The sequence below is a fragment of the Daphnia magna genome, unplaced genomic scaffold (genome assembly GCF_020631705.1).
Source record: "Daphnia magna isolate NIES unplaced genomic scaffold, ASM2063170v1.1 Dm_contigs139, whole genome shotgun sequence".
Classification (NCBI taxonomy): domain Eukaryota; kingdom Metazoa; phylum Arthropoda; class Branchiopoda; order Diplostraca; family Daphniidae; genus Daphnia; species Daphnia magna.
This window is the reverse complement of record NW_025533138.1, coordinates 62,621-74,239: the sequence shown is the minus strand read 5'-3', so window position 1 is coordinate 74,239 and position 11,619 is coordinate 62,621. Positions and strand designations below refer to the sequence as shown.

The 11,619-nt window shown below is 46.8% G+C and overlaps 1 long non-coding RNA gene across 3 annotated transcripts; it reads right to left on the bottom strand.

Moving 5' to 3' along the window:
• Positions 1–9,355: 9,355 nt before the first annotated feature.
• On the bottom strand, positions 9,356–11,585 carry LOC116932964. 3 transcript variants are annotated; one of them, XR_006641595.1, is made up of 6 exons: positions 10,948–11,585; positions 10,535–10,882; positions 10,258–10,450; positions 10,093–10,187; positions 9,691–10,036; positions 9,356–9,602 (listed from the first exon to the last, which is right to left on the bottom strand). It is a non-coding gene; the product is annotated as an uncharacterized LOC116932964 (long non-coding RNA). The 3 variants fall into 3 exon arrangements; XR_006641596.1 differs by having other exon boundaries at positions 10,264–10,450; XR_006641594.1 differs by having other exon boundaries at positions 10,093–10,450.
• Positions 11,586–11,619: the final 34 nt, after the last annotated feature.

Sequence of the window (11,619 nt, the reverse complement as noted above, 5' to 3'; positions counted from 1 at the left end):
CGCAATTTCTATTATATTGTAGCACGGAGGAATAACGCTGAGACTCAAGTAGCGATTAAGATTGTATTCACTGTCGATACGCACACACACACAGTACTAACAAACAGTTACAACTAGACTGGGGCGACAGCAAGGGACACACACAAGTATTTATGCACTAACGTAGACAGCAGCTACCGGGAGAAATATCTGCTGACAAGACTGCCGGACATCTCGGGTAGAGTTGCGGTCAATAGCCGATACAGAAGCGCCGGACGTGACAACTAGTCCATGGGGCCTCAAATAACCGTGACATCTCCCTCCCTAGATAGCGAGTCGTCCCGACCGCTATTATTTTTTTTTAACCAGAAAAACGAATCTAAATTTTGAGACTTCTCCCTTTAGCTAAAATTTCTACAATTCGCTATACTACTGTTTCCCACTAAGGCCTACGGTTCAAAGCTTTCTTTACTGTAAGAGTGCTATAGCCTCTCTTGACTAAACTATGGAAGTCATTTGATCTGATCTACCCATTACAAGGTCAACACTATGCGAAGCATCAAGAAAAAATAAAACAGTCATTAGAACACGGAATAACATCAGTAGGGGGATTTGCCGCTTCTATTTAGTTAACTGCTCCAGACTTCGAAGCGTCTCCAAACAGTGCTGCTCATGTTCTATTATTCGAACCTCCAATTTAGCCAGTTGAGTGCTCCATTGTGCAGCCTGCTCTCCGTCACCTGCACCTTCAACGCGGCCTGTTGTCTCCAACACCTCGAGTCGCTTTCTCACCTCGATTCTTTCTCGGTCATGTTGTTGCTTTTCCCTGTAAAATAGAAACCACAAAGTGAGATTTGCCATAACCGTGAGTATCGTACCCATCAACAACTCGTATGGGTAAGACGGCGGGGTTGACTGTAGACGTATTCGGGTTTCATCCTCTTCTTTCAGCTGACGTATAGATTTCCCAACTATATCGGCCATTGTTCTGGCTGCCTTGTTTTTTCCAAGGGTCGAGGCGATCATAGCCTGTAGTGACGTCGACGTCGATTCTTGGGGCTTGTCTATCGATCCTGTTGGGAGTGTCCAGTTGATGCCCTTCAGTTGGGATGGCGGGGATTCCTCCCAGGAAGTAGATGACTCCCTCTGATAGCTGGCCTGAAGGATCCAGTCATCTGTCTGACCCGAACACCCTTTTGGAATTTCCACAATTTCGACGGTCGCCAATTCTCGTTTATACTGTTTCCGACTTCCAGCTCGCGCCGGGCACGTGATTACCAACGTTTGGGTTCTCCCTATTGACAACGCCCACTGACGCTGTCCAAGATACAAAGCTTCAGGTCCTTTCCATTTCACAAACACTTGTTGACACTCAAGTTTTTGCTTTTCTGTATCTTGTAAAAACAACGCCATGGAACACGTTTTCTTTGCATTTTTCCGCTCGATGGCCCTTGCGAGGGGGCATACCAAACCCGAGTTATCTTTGCAGGATCTTACCTCTTCCTCGGTTAATTCGATGAACGTTTGTTGATCTCCTGCTACTGCCAAAAATTGGGGTAAAGAAGAATGACGAAGTCCTACCCCACCTTCTGCGTCATACACGGGTAACACAAAAATTTCATATAACTCAAAAGTCTTTTCAAATTCTACTATAGGGAAATGAATGAATAACTTGAGACCATTCTCTGTGGATGCTGTCACAACATTCGCTTCCTGATAAGCCCGCCAAAGATCTCCTCTTTGAAGTGCGGGAGTTAGGGCCCACCCTGAGGCTAGAGAGGAACGGATTTCTGACAGAACTGTTCTTAATTGGGCGGGAGGAAACATTTCAGGAGGTAATCGGCCAGACGCCAGTAGAGCTAACCCAATGCTTATGTCGTCTACTGTCATCTTGGTCCATTCCAATAACCGGTGTGCCGCTCGGAAAGCCTCATCCACTCTTGCCGTGACTATTGACTGTCGTTCCAATACATTCATTGCGTTTACGAAATTTATTTTGGCTCTATTTAATTCCTTTTCCAGCGTCTGATGGGCTCGCTCCAATTGACTCAAGACTACAGTGTGCTCGTGTAGTTCCCACAAGCTTTCATTGACCAGGGTCGCCTGCTCAGCCAGAGTGCTCACAATACCGGATGTCTCTTTTGACAGAGAGTCGAGATGTTTACTAAGCTCCTCCAGTTCTCGATCCGTCGCTACGCCGAAAAGCCATTTCAGGGCACTCCCACCGGCATCAATTAAACCTCTCTTGGCCCTCTGCTGTTTCCCGGATATTGCTTCCTTCAGGTGATTGAATCTACTCTTGACTACCCCTAGTTCCTCTAGGCAGCCTGTCCCTCGTTCCGTCAACTGTTCTTTGATTCGATTACCAATCTTAAAATCCTCGTTCAGTGGCCCACCTTCGTGCTGTGTTAGTTTCTCCGCCAGCCATTGTCCAAGATGGCCCAGGGTAGCCTCAACTTGTCGAAAAGACACCTCAGTCACGACTACCCATTCCGAGTCGCTGAAGTTGACTTCCCCAAGATTTTGAAAAACTACCCCACTCATTACGAATCTCTCCCGAGGAGATGCCCCACATGGCATTGCCCCACATAGTAGTGTCAAGAGTAGCATCAAGGGGCTGAAGGTTATTGGGTTGCCATAGCGCTTGGGTTGTTTTCGACTTCTCTCCGATCTCCTCTCCCTCCCCCTACTTTGCTCAGGTGCTTGTGGTTCCGGGCGGGATATTTCGAGATCGACACCCTCCTCCTCCTCTGGCTCCTCCTGGATTGCTTCTAGCCGTGCAGTTCTTTCCCCTTTCTCCTCTCTCTGCTGACGCAGCTCGCCGATTGGGCCTTTTCCACGTCGGGGTTCAGTTGTTACTGGCCGTTGACTCCCCTCCAGTGGCGGAGTTACTGGTAAAGTATCTCCTAGGAAGTTTTCTTCGTTAGGCCTATCTGTCACCTCTGGCGAACCTCTAGCAAATTTTTTCATGCTGACCACGTGAACAATTTCTGATTTACGCGCCCGTGGCAACTTTACCTCGTAATTTAACGACGAAGTTTCACGGACAACCACGTAGGGTCCTCGCCATCGATGTAGCAACTTTTCAGACCGCCCTATTTTGCGAAACGGTTTATACACCAGGACTTCCCCGCCAGGACATCCCCGACCTTGAAATCTGTTGCCACTCTTCGTCCTGCATCATAAGCGTCCTTTTGTTTTTCTTGCACTCTATGTAGCCATTGGGCCACCACTTGCTGAGCTTCCCCCAGTTTTTTTACCACCTCGTCTTGCCCGTCATGTTTCACCGGATTCGGGTTCCCATTCATCATGACATCTATGGGTAGTATTGCCTCCCTACCATACAAAAGAAAAAAAGGCGTTCTGCGAGTTGATTCCTGGCGGCTTGAATTATAAGCAAAAGTGACATAGGGTAGTATGGTATCCCAGTCTGTATGTGCCTTATTCACATACATTGACAACATGTCTGCCAAAGTATGGTTTAACCTCTCCACTAAACCATTTGACTGCGGATGGTATGGAGTAGTAGCTCGGTGGTTTACCGCCAGAGCGGCCATTATGGACTTAGTAAATTCTGCAATGAAACACTTCCCACAGTCGGTCACAATGCTTTCCGGTGCCCCATGGCGGAGTACCACGTCCTTAACAAAAAATTCTGCTGCATCTTTAGCCGTAGCGGTGGGTAGGGCCCGCGTCTCCGCCCATTTAGAGAGATAGTCTACCGCTACAATGATGTTCCGATTGCCCCCACCCGTCACCGGAAATGGTCCTAAAACATCAATTCCCACCTTCTCAAAGGGTCGTTCTACTCTTATTACTTCCATGTAGCCCTGTGGTTTCATGGGAGGTGATTTTCGTGCCTGACACAGCACACAGGCCTGCACGTATCCCAACACATGTTTCTCTAATTTTGGCCAGTAGTAGCGAGCTTTGATCCGATCTGCTGTCCGACGCACCCCGAGGTGCCCAGCGGTAATGTCATCGTGGCACGCTTTCAAGACAACCTGTCTGTAGTTCGGTGGGACACATAGTCGAAGCCTGCTCCCCTGTTGCCCAATTGTACGCACATAAAGCAATTCTTGTTGCAATACAAAATTTTTAAATGGGGCGTCAGGCCGTTGTTCTAGTACCATTAATGCTTTTTTCCATTGTGGGACAGATTCTTGTCCCACGCGAATTCCCTCCAAGTCCCCGTTGAGCGTGACTAGCAGCACAGGTAGCAGGGACTCGCTCTCTTCTTCTTCTTCTGCGGGGCCTACTGGGTACCGCGACAACGCGTCTGCATCCTCGTGTAATTTCCCACTTTTGTACAACACCTGGGGTTCATAACCCTGTACCAGCAGTGCCCAACGGGCTAGTCTTCCAGCCAGATCCTTCTTCGTAGTTAACCAGCACAGAGCATGGTGGTCCGTCACAACTCTCACCGTCATCCCCCAAATGTAGCAGTGAAATTTTTTCATTGCCCAGACAAGCGCAAGGCACTCCTTCTCGGTTATTGAGTAGTTACGTTCAGTAGCTGATAGCAAACGACTTGCGAAGGCTACCGGTCTCTCTCCATCTCCCGTTTTCTGTACTAGCGCCGCGCCTATCCCGTATTCACAGGCATCGGGATGAATGTCAAACGGCTTCCCATAATCGGGATATGCTAATTGTGTCGCCTCAATCAAACGCTCCTTCAGAGCATTAAAGCTTCCTTCTTGTTCTGCTCCCCAACAAAAGGATTTTCCCTGTTTCGTGAGGTCGTGTAACGGCTTTGCAATTTTTGCAAAGTTGCTGATAAATCGCCGGTAATACGAACATAGCCCGATAAAGCTCCTCACATGTTTAATTTTCTGGGCATTAGTCGCGTTAGCCGGCGGTCTAGGGAATTCTCGAACCGCACAAATCTTCTCAGGATCCGGGGCGATTCCATCCTTATCCACGACGTGACCTAGAGCTTGCAGTCTGGTTTGTGCAAATAAGCATTTCTTGAGCTTCACCTTTAGATTCGCGAACTTAAGACACTCAAATACACTTCGGAGTCTCTTCACATGTTCTTCCACCGTTTGGGAATAAACAATAATGTCGTCCAAATACACTAGACACGCGGACCATCTCAACCCACTGAGAACCAGGTCCATCATTCTCTGGAACGTACCAGGCGCCGCACACAACCCAAAAGCCATCACCTTAAACTGATAAAGGCCATCCGCCGTTATAAAAGCTGACTTAGGGCGATCACTCTCCTTTATGGGGACCTGCCAATAACCCGATTGCAGATCCATGATTGAAAAAAAAGCCGAACCCTCCAATCTGGCTAGGGTTTCTTCAATTCTGTGCAAGGGGTACACATCTTTCAGTGTCACCGCGTTTAACTTTCTGTAATCCACACAGAACCGCCAGGCCCCGTCCTTCTTCTGCACAAGTACCACTGGTGAACTCCAGGGTCCATTGCACTTCTCTATTACTCCAGCGTCTTCCATCTCTTGAACAAGCGTCTGCATTAGCTCCCGTTCTTTCCATGCGCTCGAGTAAGGGCTTTGTCGGATGGGACGACAGTCCCCTGTCTCGATCGCATGCTCCGCTACGTTGCACACCCCGAGTCTGTCATTTTCCCCGGCGAAACAGTCCTCAAAATCTTGAAGTACCCCAACAATCTTGTCGTGACTATCCACCCCAATTTCCTTCGAGACATACTTTCCGAACACTTCTCGTGACCATTTGGGTGCTCCCAGGGCGGCCAACGCCACCACCTCCTTCTCGCTATCTGTACCCTCTTCAGCTAAGGTGATCTCTTCTAGCGTCCCCAGGACCATGTTTCTCGGTACCCACTGATTGCGATCTGAGAAATTGGTTACCAGCACTTGGTTGAACGTCTCGCAATCCGCTACTAACAATCGCCCCGTTGAGACGCCCTTCCGCTCCAGTACGCTAGTCGAGGGCTCAATCATTGCCCCGTTCTTCCCCGGGATTCCTGCTGTCAACTCTATTTCGACCACCACCGATGAACGTGCGGGTATCATGCGCCCCACTCGGGACACCAACTCGGGTGTTTCAATCTCTTTTTCTGCCATCATCCCCATTGGAATGTCCCCAATGATGAATTCAGGCAGAGCCCCTATTTTCATTCTCGTTCCAAATCTCTCCAGGAAGTCTTTACCGAGCAAGAGGTCAATTCCCCCCATTTCTAACACCAGAACTCTGCCGACTACTTTTGACTCACCATCCGATATTTCCAACTCTACCGCTCCTCCGGGACGTATTTCCTGGCCGTTAATTGACACGAGCCTGTTCGCTAGCCAGGGTTTTATCTCAAGGCGTAATAACGTGGCTACCCCGGGTGAACAAACGGATACGGCTGCCCCCGTGTCAATGACAGCGGGTATCTTTCTCCCATTACACATAACATCCTGGACGACAAGTTTCGTTACGTCAATGCGAAGTAACGGAAAACTTAATCCGCTCTCTTCCCTTAGGAGGCCGAGGAACGTTGGGTTAGTCTTTTGAGTATCTCCCGTAGCACGATGGTTCCCCCCATTCCCGTTTCCTTGCCGATTTTCCATGGGAATCTGGCAATTTTGTTTTAGGTGCCCCGGCTGCCTGCACCTGAAACAAATGGGCTTACCATCGGGTGTCCAATTAGGCGTGGCCTTTGGATCTCTCCCTCTATTAATATTTCTCCCTTGGTTCAAATTATCTCTTTTCTGCATTAAGTCTTCGAACATCTTTTCGATTTTCTCCAACCTCGTAGCTACGGACGCATCTTGCTGCCCCGCTGGGCAACGCTGGGTTCTTTCCTCCCTTCCCATCACTCCCATCGCCCAATCGTCTTGCTTCCCTCGATCGGTCATCTCCTGGAAGCGTTTTACTTCTTGGAGAAACTCATTGCAGTTGGTGGGCTTTAAACTCCATAGTTTTTCTAGGACACTAGGACGCAAACCCTGCCAGAGATGTGCTAGCTTCGTGGCCTCAGCCATATGCGGATCTACCCTACGGCATAGATCGAGCACATCGTAGTAGTATTCTAGGGTCGATTCTTCAATTCCCTGCTTCCTCCCGCGCAGTTTAACCTCGTTATGTTGCGCATAGTTTACGGGCGTAAACTGTGTCAACAGCGCTGATTTTACTCCTGCCACCACCGGGGGCCCTTGTGCGTCTGACCACGCAGCGGGAAGGTTGCCTGATGCCTCCATGCATGCATACCATTTACCCGCAGCCCCTTCTAACGACAGCTCGATGTGGTCCCTGAGCTCGTTTTCTCCCCACCGGTTGTATCTACCCACCTTCTCGTAGCGATGGATCCAACTTACTACGTCTTCCCCATCCCGCCCGGTGAATGTGGGGGAGTCTGGAATTTAATCTGGGCCGCCATCCCTACGGGATTAAGGGGTGCGACTACCCCAGCTACAACAGAATTTCTGGCGGCCCTGCTGCGTAGCAATCGAGCGCTTACCACCGAGGATCTGCGCCGAAAAGCCTCAAAATCCCACTCTAACCCACCTTCACTGCTTTCCGAATTGGGGCTGTCCTCGCCGTCAGCCCACGCTACAGTTTCTTCCTCGCTAATACTAGCCTGGTGTTGTCCCAAATTACTTTCCCTTGCTATAACCCCTGATGGGTCTTCTCTCTCGGATAATCCTCCCGGCTCCCCTACAACGTCGTCCAAACGACTGAGGGTTCCGCTGGCACTGCCTACGATTGCCTGATCACTCCTTGGCGTAAATCGCCCAAATTCGTCTCGAGGGCGCTGTCTTCCCCTGCCTCTTCCAGCACCCCCACTCATCTACCGCCTTCTGCACGAAACTCCTACTCCCCCGCCAACGATCGACCGTCGTTACCTGACGGATGACACACCGTCTACCCACGATCCCTAGATCGTCGCCCACGACAACCTGCCGCTTCCCGACGAACCCCTCGTCGTCCAAACTCCCGATTTTTTTCAATCGTTACCGGCGGTGATCTACCGCCTTGCAGCGCACCACTGTCCGCCTCTACGCCCCCTTAATCACCACTAGGTCACACCTACCTCCCCAGAAATTCTTATGGCCGTCCCCGCGCTATCGCACCCTAATCGCCCGTCACACGGCCGGTGCTGTGGCTTCGTACCCCAACAGTTTAAGGCACGTAGGCCGGTTGGGTCGACGACTCTCGGAAGCCCCTAACAGCTCCCGCCTCCGCACAACTAGAGCACAATAGAATGAAACAGCGCAAAGACTTACCACAAGTTCTGCATCTCCACCATGTAGCACGGAGGAATAACGCTGAGACTCAAGTAGCGATTAAGATTGTATTCACTGTCGATACGCACACACACACAGTACTAACAAACAGTTACAACTAGACTGGGGCGACAGCAAGGGACACACACAAGTATTTATGCACTAACGTAGACAGCAGCTACCGGGAGAAATATCTGCTGACAAGACTGCCGGACATCTCGGGTAGAGTTGCGGTCAATAGCCAATACAGAAGCGCCGGACGTGACAACTAGTCCATGGGGCCTCAAATAACCGTGACAATATTAAGTGTCTACATGTTACAACTACATTATATAGAAATACAGTCAAAATGTTCCTGCAGCTCTATGGCTCTATGGTTGAGCAACGGTTTGGTAAGCCGAAAGTCGAGGTTCGATTCCCGTCAGAGTTAAAATGCGATGTGGTTACAAATTAGTCAATGGATCTTGTACATGCAACGGAAAGCCCAATCAATCAGTGTAAATTTTGAAATACCACAAGACGAACTAAAAACGGTTAAAAAAATCAAGAGATTTTTAACAACACTTTTACGTAGGTACAGCCATTTGCAAAAGCAGTAGATTCAATTATAATACTAATTGTAGCTCAGTGGTAGAGCATTGGCTGTAAAAGTTAAAGATAATGGGTTCGATCCCCAAGCCATACATGTTGAATGATTGAGTACTTAAGTTTGTAAAACATTGGCTTTATAAGCTAAATGAAGTAGGTTCGATGGGTTCAATCCCTACGCATAAAGAGCAATCATGAATTTGTTAAAGATCAATGCATATTCAACCGTGTGGAGTAAACGAAAATAGAATTGAAATCTGTAAAGAAATTGAAATGTAAATAAGATGAAAGAAAATGGATGAAATGTAGTAACAACTCGAAAATTAAATTTTTTCAAATTTGTATTGTTTAAGTAATAACTTGTAGTTTAAGACATTTGCCTCAATTGAATTTGAACCCCCGGGGAGATTACCCGGGGCGTGGCTAAGAGAAGCCGGAAGAGGATGGAAGGTTTCGGACAAGTTTTTACGTGAGCGATTAACCGTTAATTCGGATTTGTGGGTAGCCTCTTCGCCCTCCAATGATATCATAGAACTTGAGGACCCCCACGTCCCCTTTCCGGACAGCGCACTCACAACCTTTGCTGCTGATCACAGTAGGGGCATGACCCCCTACGGGCTTATCACAAGTCAAGGGGAAACGGGACCACAGAAAAGAAGGGAGCCCAGATATGCACTTCAATTTATAAAAATTAATTATTTTATCTTCGAGATGAATCAGCGATGAAATCTAACGTGCAGGTAGCGTTCTTTGAAATTTCCACTTGCACTTCCAGTCGTTATCATTCTAAAATCTCGTTCAACTAGGTATCTCTTTTGATTCAGTATGATTATTAACCTATGTAAAGGAAACGAAACATGAATCAATATATAAACGATTGCCTATCAATATGTATTCAATAAATATTCGTGCAATCCTTCCTTACCTCTCGTTCTGGAGAGCTGATGCTGATGGTATTCGTTGTATTCAGCTAATGGTTTGACATGACATAGTCCGTTGCATCCTGCTCACCAGATCTCCTTGGATTTTAACATTCATCTTGTATGGAAATCGTCGATTCGGCATGTAGTCAATTAGTGTTGATGGATGCGTTGCTGGATAGTAAGTTGCCGGACGAGGCGGGATATCTCGAGCGTTTGATCTGGTTGGATGCGGATGACTTGCTAATGCATTAAATTTCCGTTCTTTATGTCAAGGAAAAGAGTACTCTCTTCCGATTGGCCTTTTCAAGTCGATATAACTTCGAGATAAGAACAATGCATAAAAGTTTTCTATTAAAAATTGAAGATTAGTATAACGTTTTTCGAAGCTCAATTTATTAAATTACGTGAGCAATGACGTCGAGGAAGTGAACACCATTCCTATTGATGCATCTGATGGCGTAGAAATTCTAGCCAAAAAGCGACTACTTTCCTAATACCTCTGCAAACAACACAATAAATTGCATTTCAATTAGTTGAAATCATGGGTTTACAGGCAGAAAAAACAGAACTAGAACTTCAGCTTTGGCCTGAGATGGTTCAAAACGTTCAACTTCATTTATGGAGCTCTGCATCAGAATGACACACTGGGGAGGTCTGGTGTCGCGAATGGAGAGAGCCATTTTCGGTAACAAAGATGATCTTTTTCACAGTCGACATGTGATCTAAGTCTGCTGTCCAATGAAGTAGGGAAACAACGTAATTCTATATTTAAAAAGAAATGCCATTTTTGTTATACCTTTGTAAAGGTGATACAAATTTACAACACAGCCCTGTGAAATTTCTCACCAGGCATGACAAGCAATACATCTTCAAAACAAACAGGAGCAGTCTGATTGAAGAATGCTGCTGATGTCCTGTTGTCGAAAGCATTGGAGTGACTGACGGAACAGCAGAAAATTAGGATGTAGATTTGCTGATTTTTCTGCAGCACAGAGGTGACGTCAAGGATGTATTCTTCTTGCCATGTAATACAGAGAATATTCTTCCATTTCCTTCATGACCGGCTTGCCCGGAAATCTGTTTATTTGACGTTTAGAATTGAAACTAGACGTTTTTGCTGTGAACATTTTTCAATCCTGAGTACATTCTTCAGGCAAGCAATTTTGCAATTCTGCAAATATACTATTACAGCACCTATGAGGAAAAGCAGAGTTAAAAGTCTTCTCATTTTACTCTACAATATTTATTTCCTAACATACCATAACAAGCTCTTCTTTTGTTGTTGTTTTGTGTGTAAAGGATTGGTACATGTTTATCATGGTATAGGAGTTATACCATATACCATATATATAACTCCTATACCATGATGTTTATGTTAGTTTCCAAAGAGTCGTTTTTCCCTTAATATTTCTTTTACTTAAATCAGATGAAGCTTAATGTTACTAATACTAAACAGTAGCCACCCATAAAACTTCGAACAGCTAGTAAATGTAACTGTCAACTGGATTCAAATGAAGCAAGCAGCTGATAGAATCCTTTGCTTTAGGGAAGACACAAAAGGGATTATTGATTACTTGGGTGAATAGAAGCCAACACAGAATGTGCACAAGACGTAAACAACTCTGGGTCACTGTGTGTTCCCAACACCATCTTGCTTGACCACCAAGATTTAGTGAATGAAAGGATCTGTCATTCATTAGGCATTAGGTGTCGACTGCCACTGCGACAGCCCCTTCGATTGAATTAATTTGAGGGGAGGGGGCAACACAGTCTTCATCTGTCCACGGAAACATATCCGTTTAGATTGTCGGTCAAAAACGGATCCTCCAAGTGGTGGGGAACGGAATTGTTTCCGATCACTATGCGTACGGCTTATTCCGATTTGTTTCCGTTTAACCAAGGCCTACTTAATGGTTAAGGCCTGTAAACTT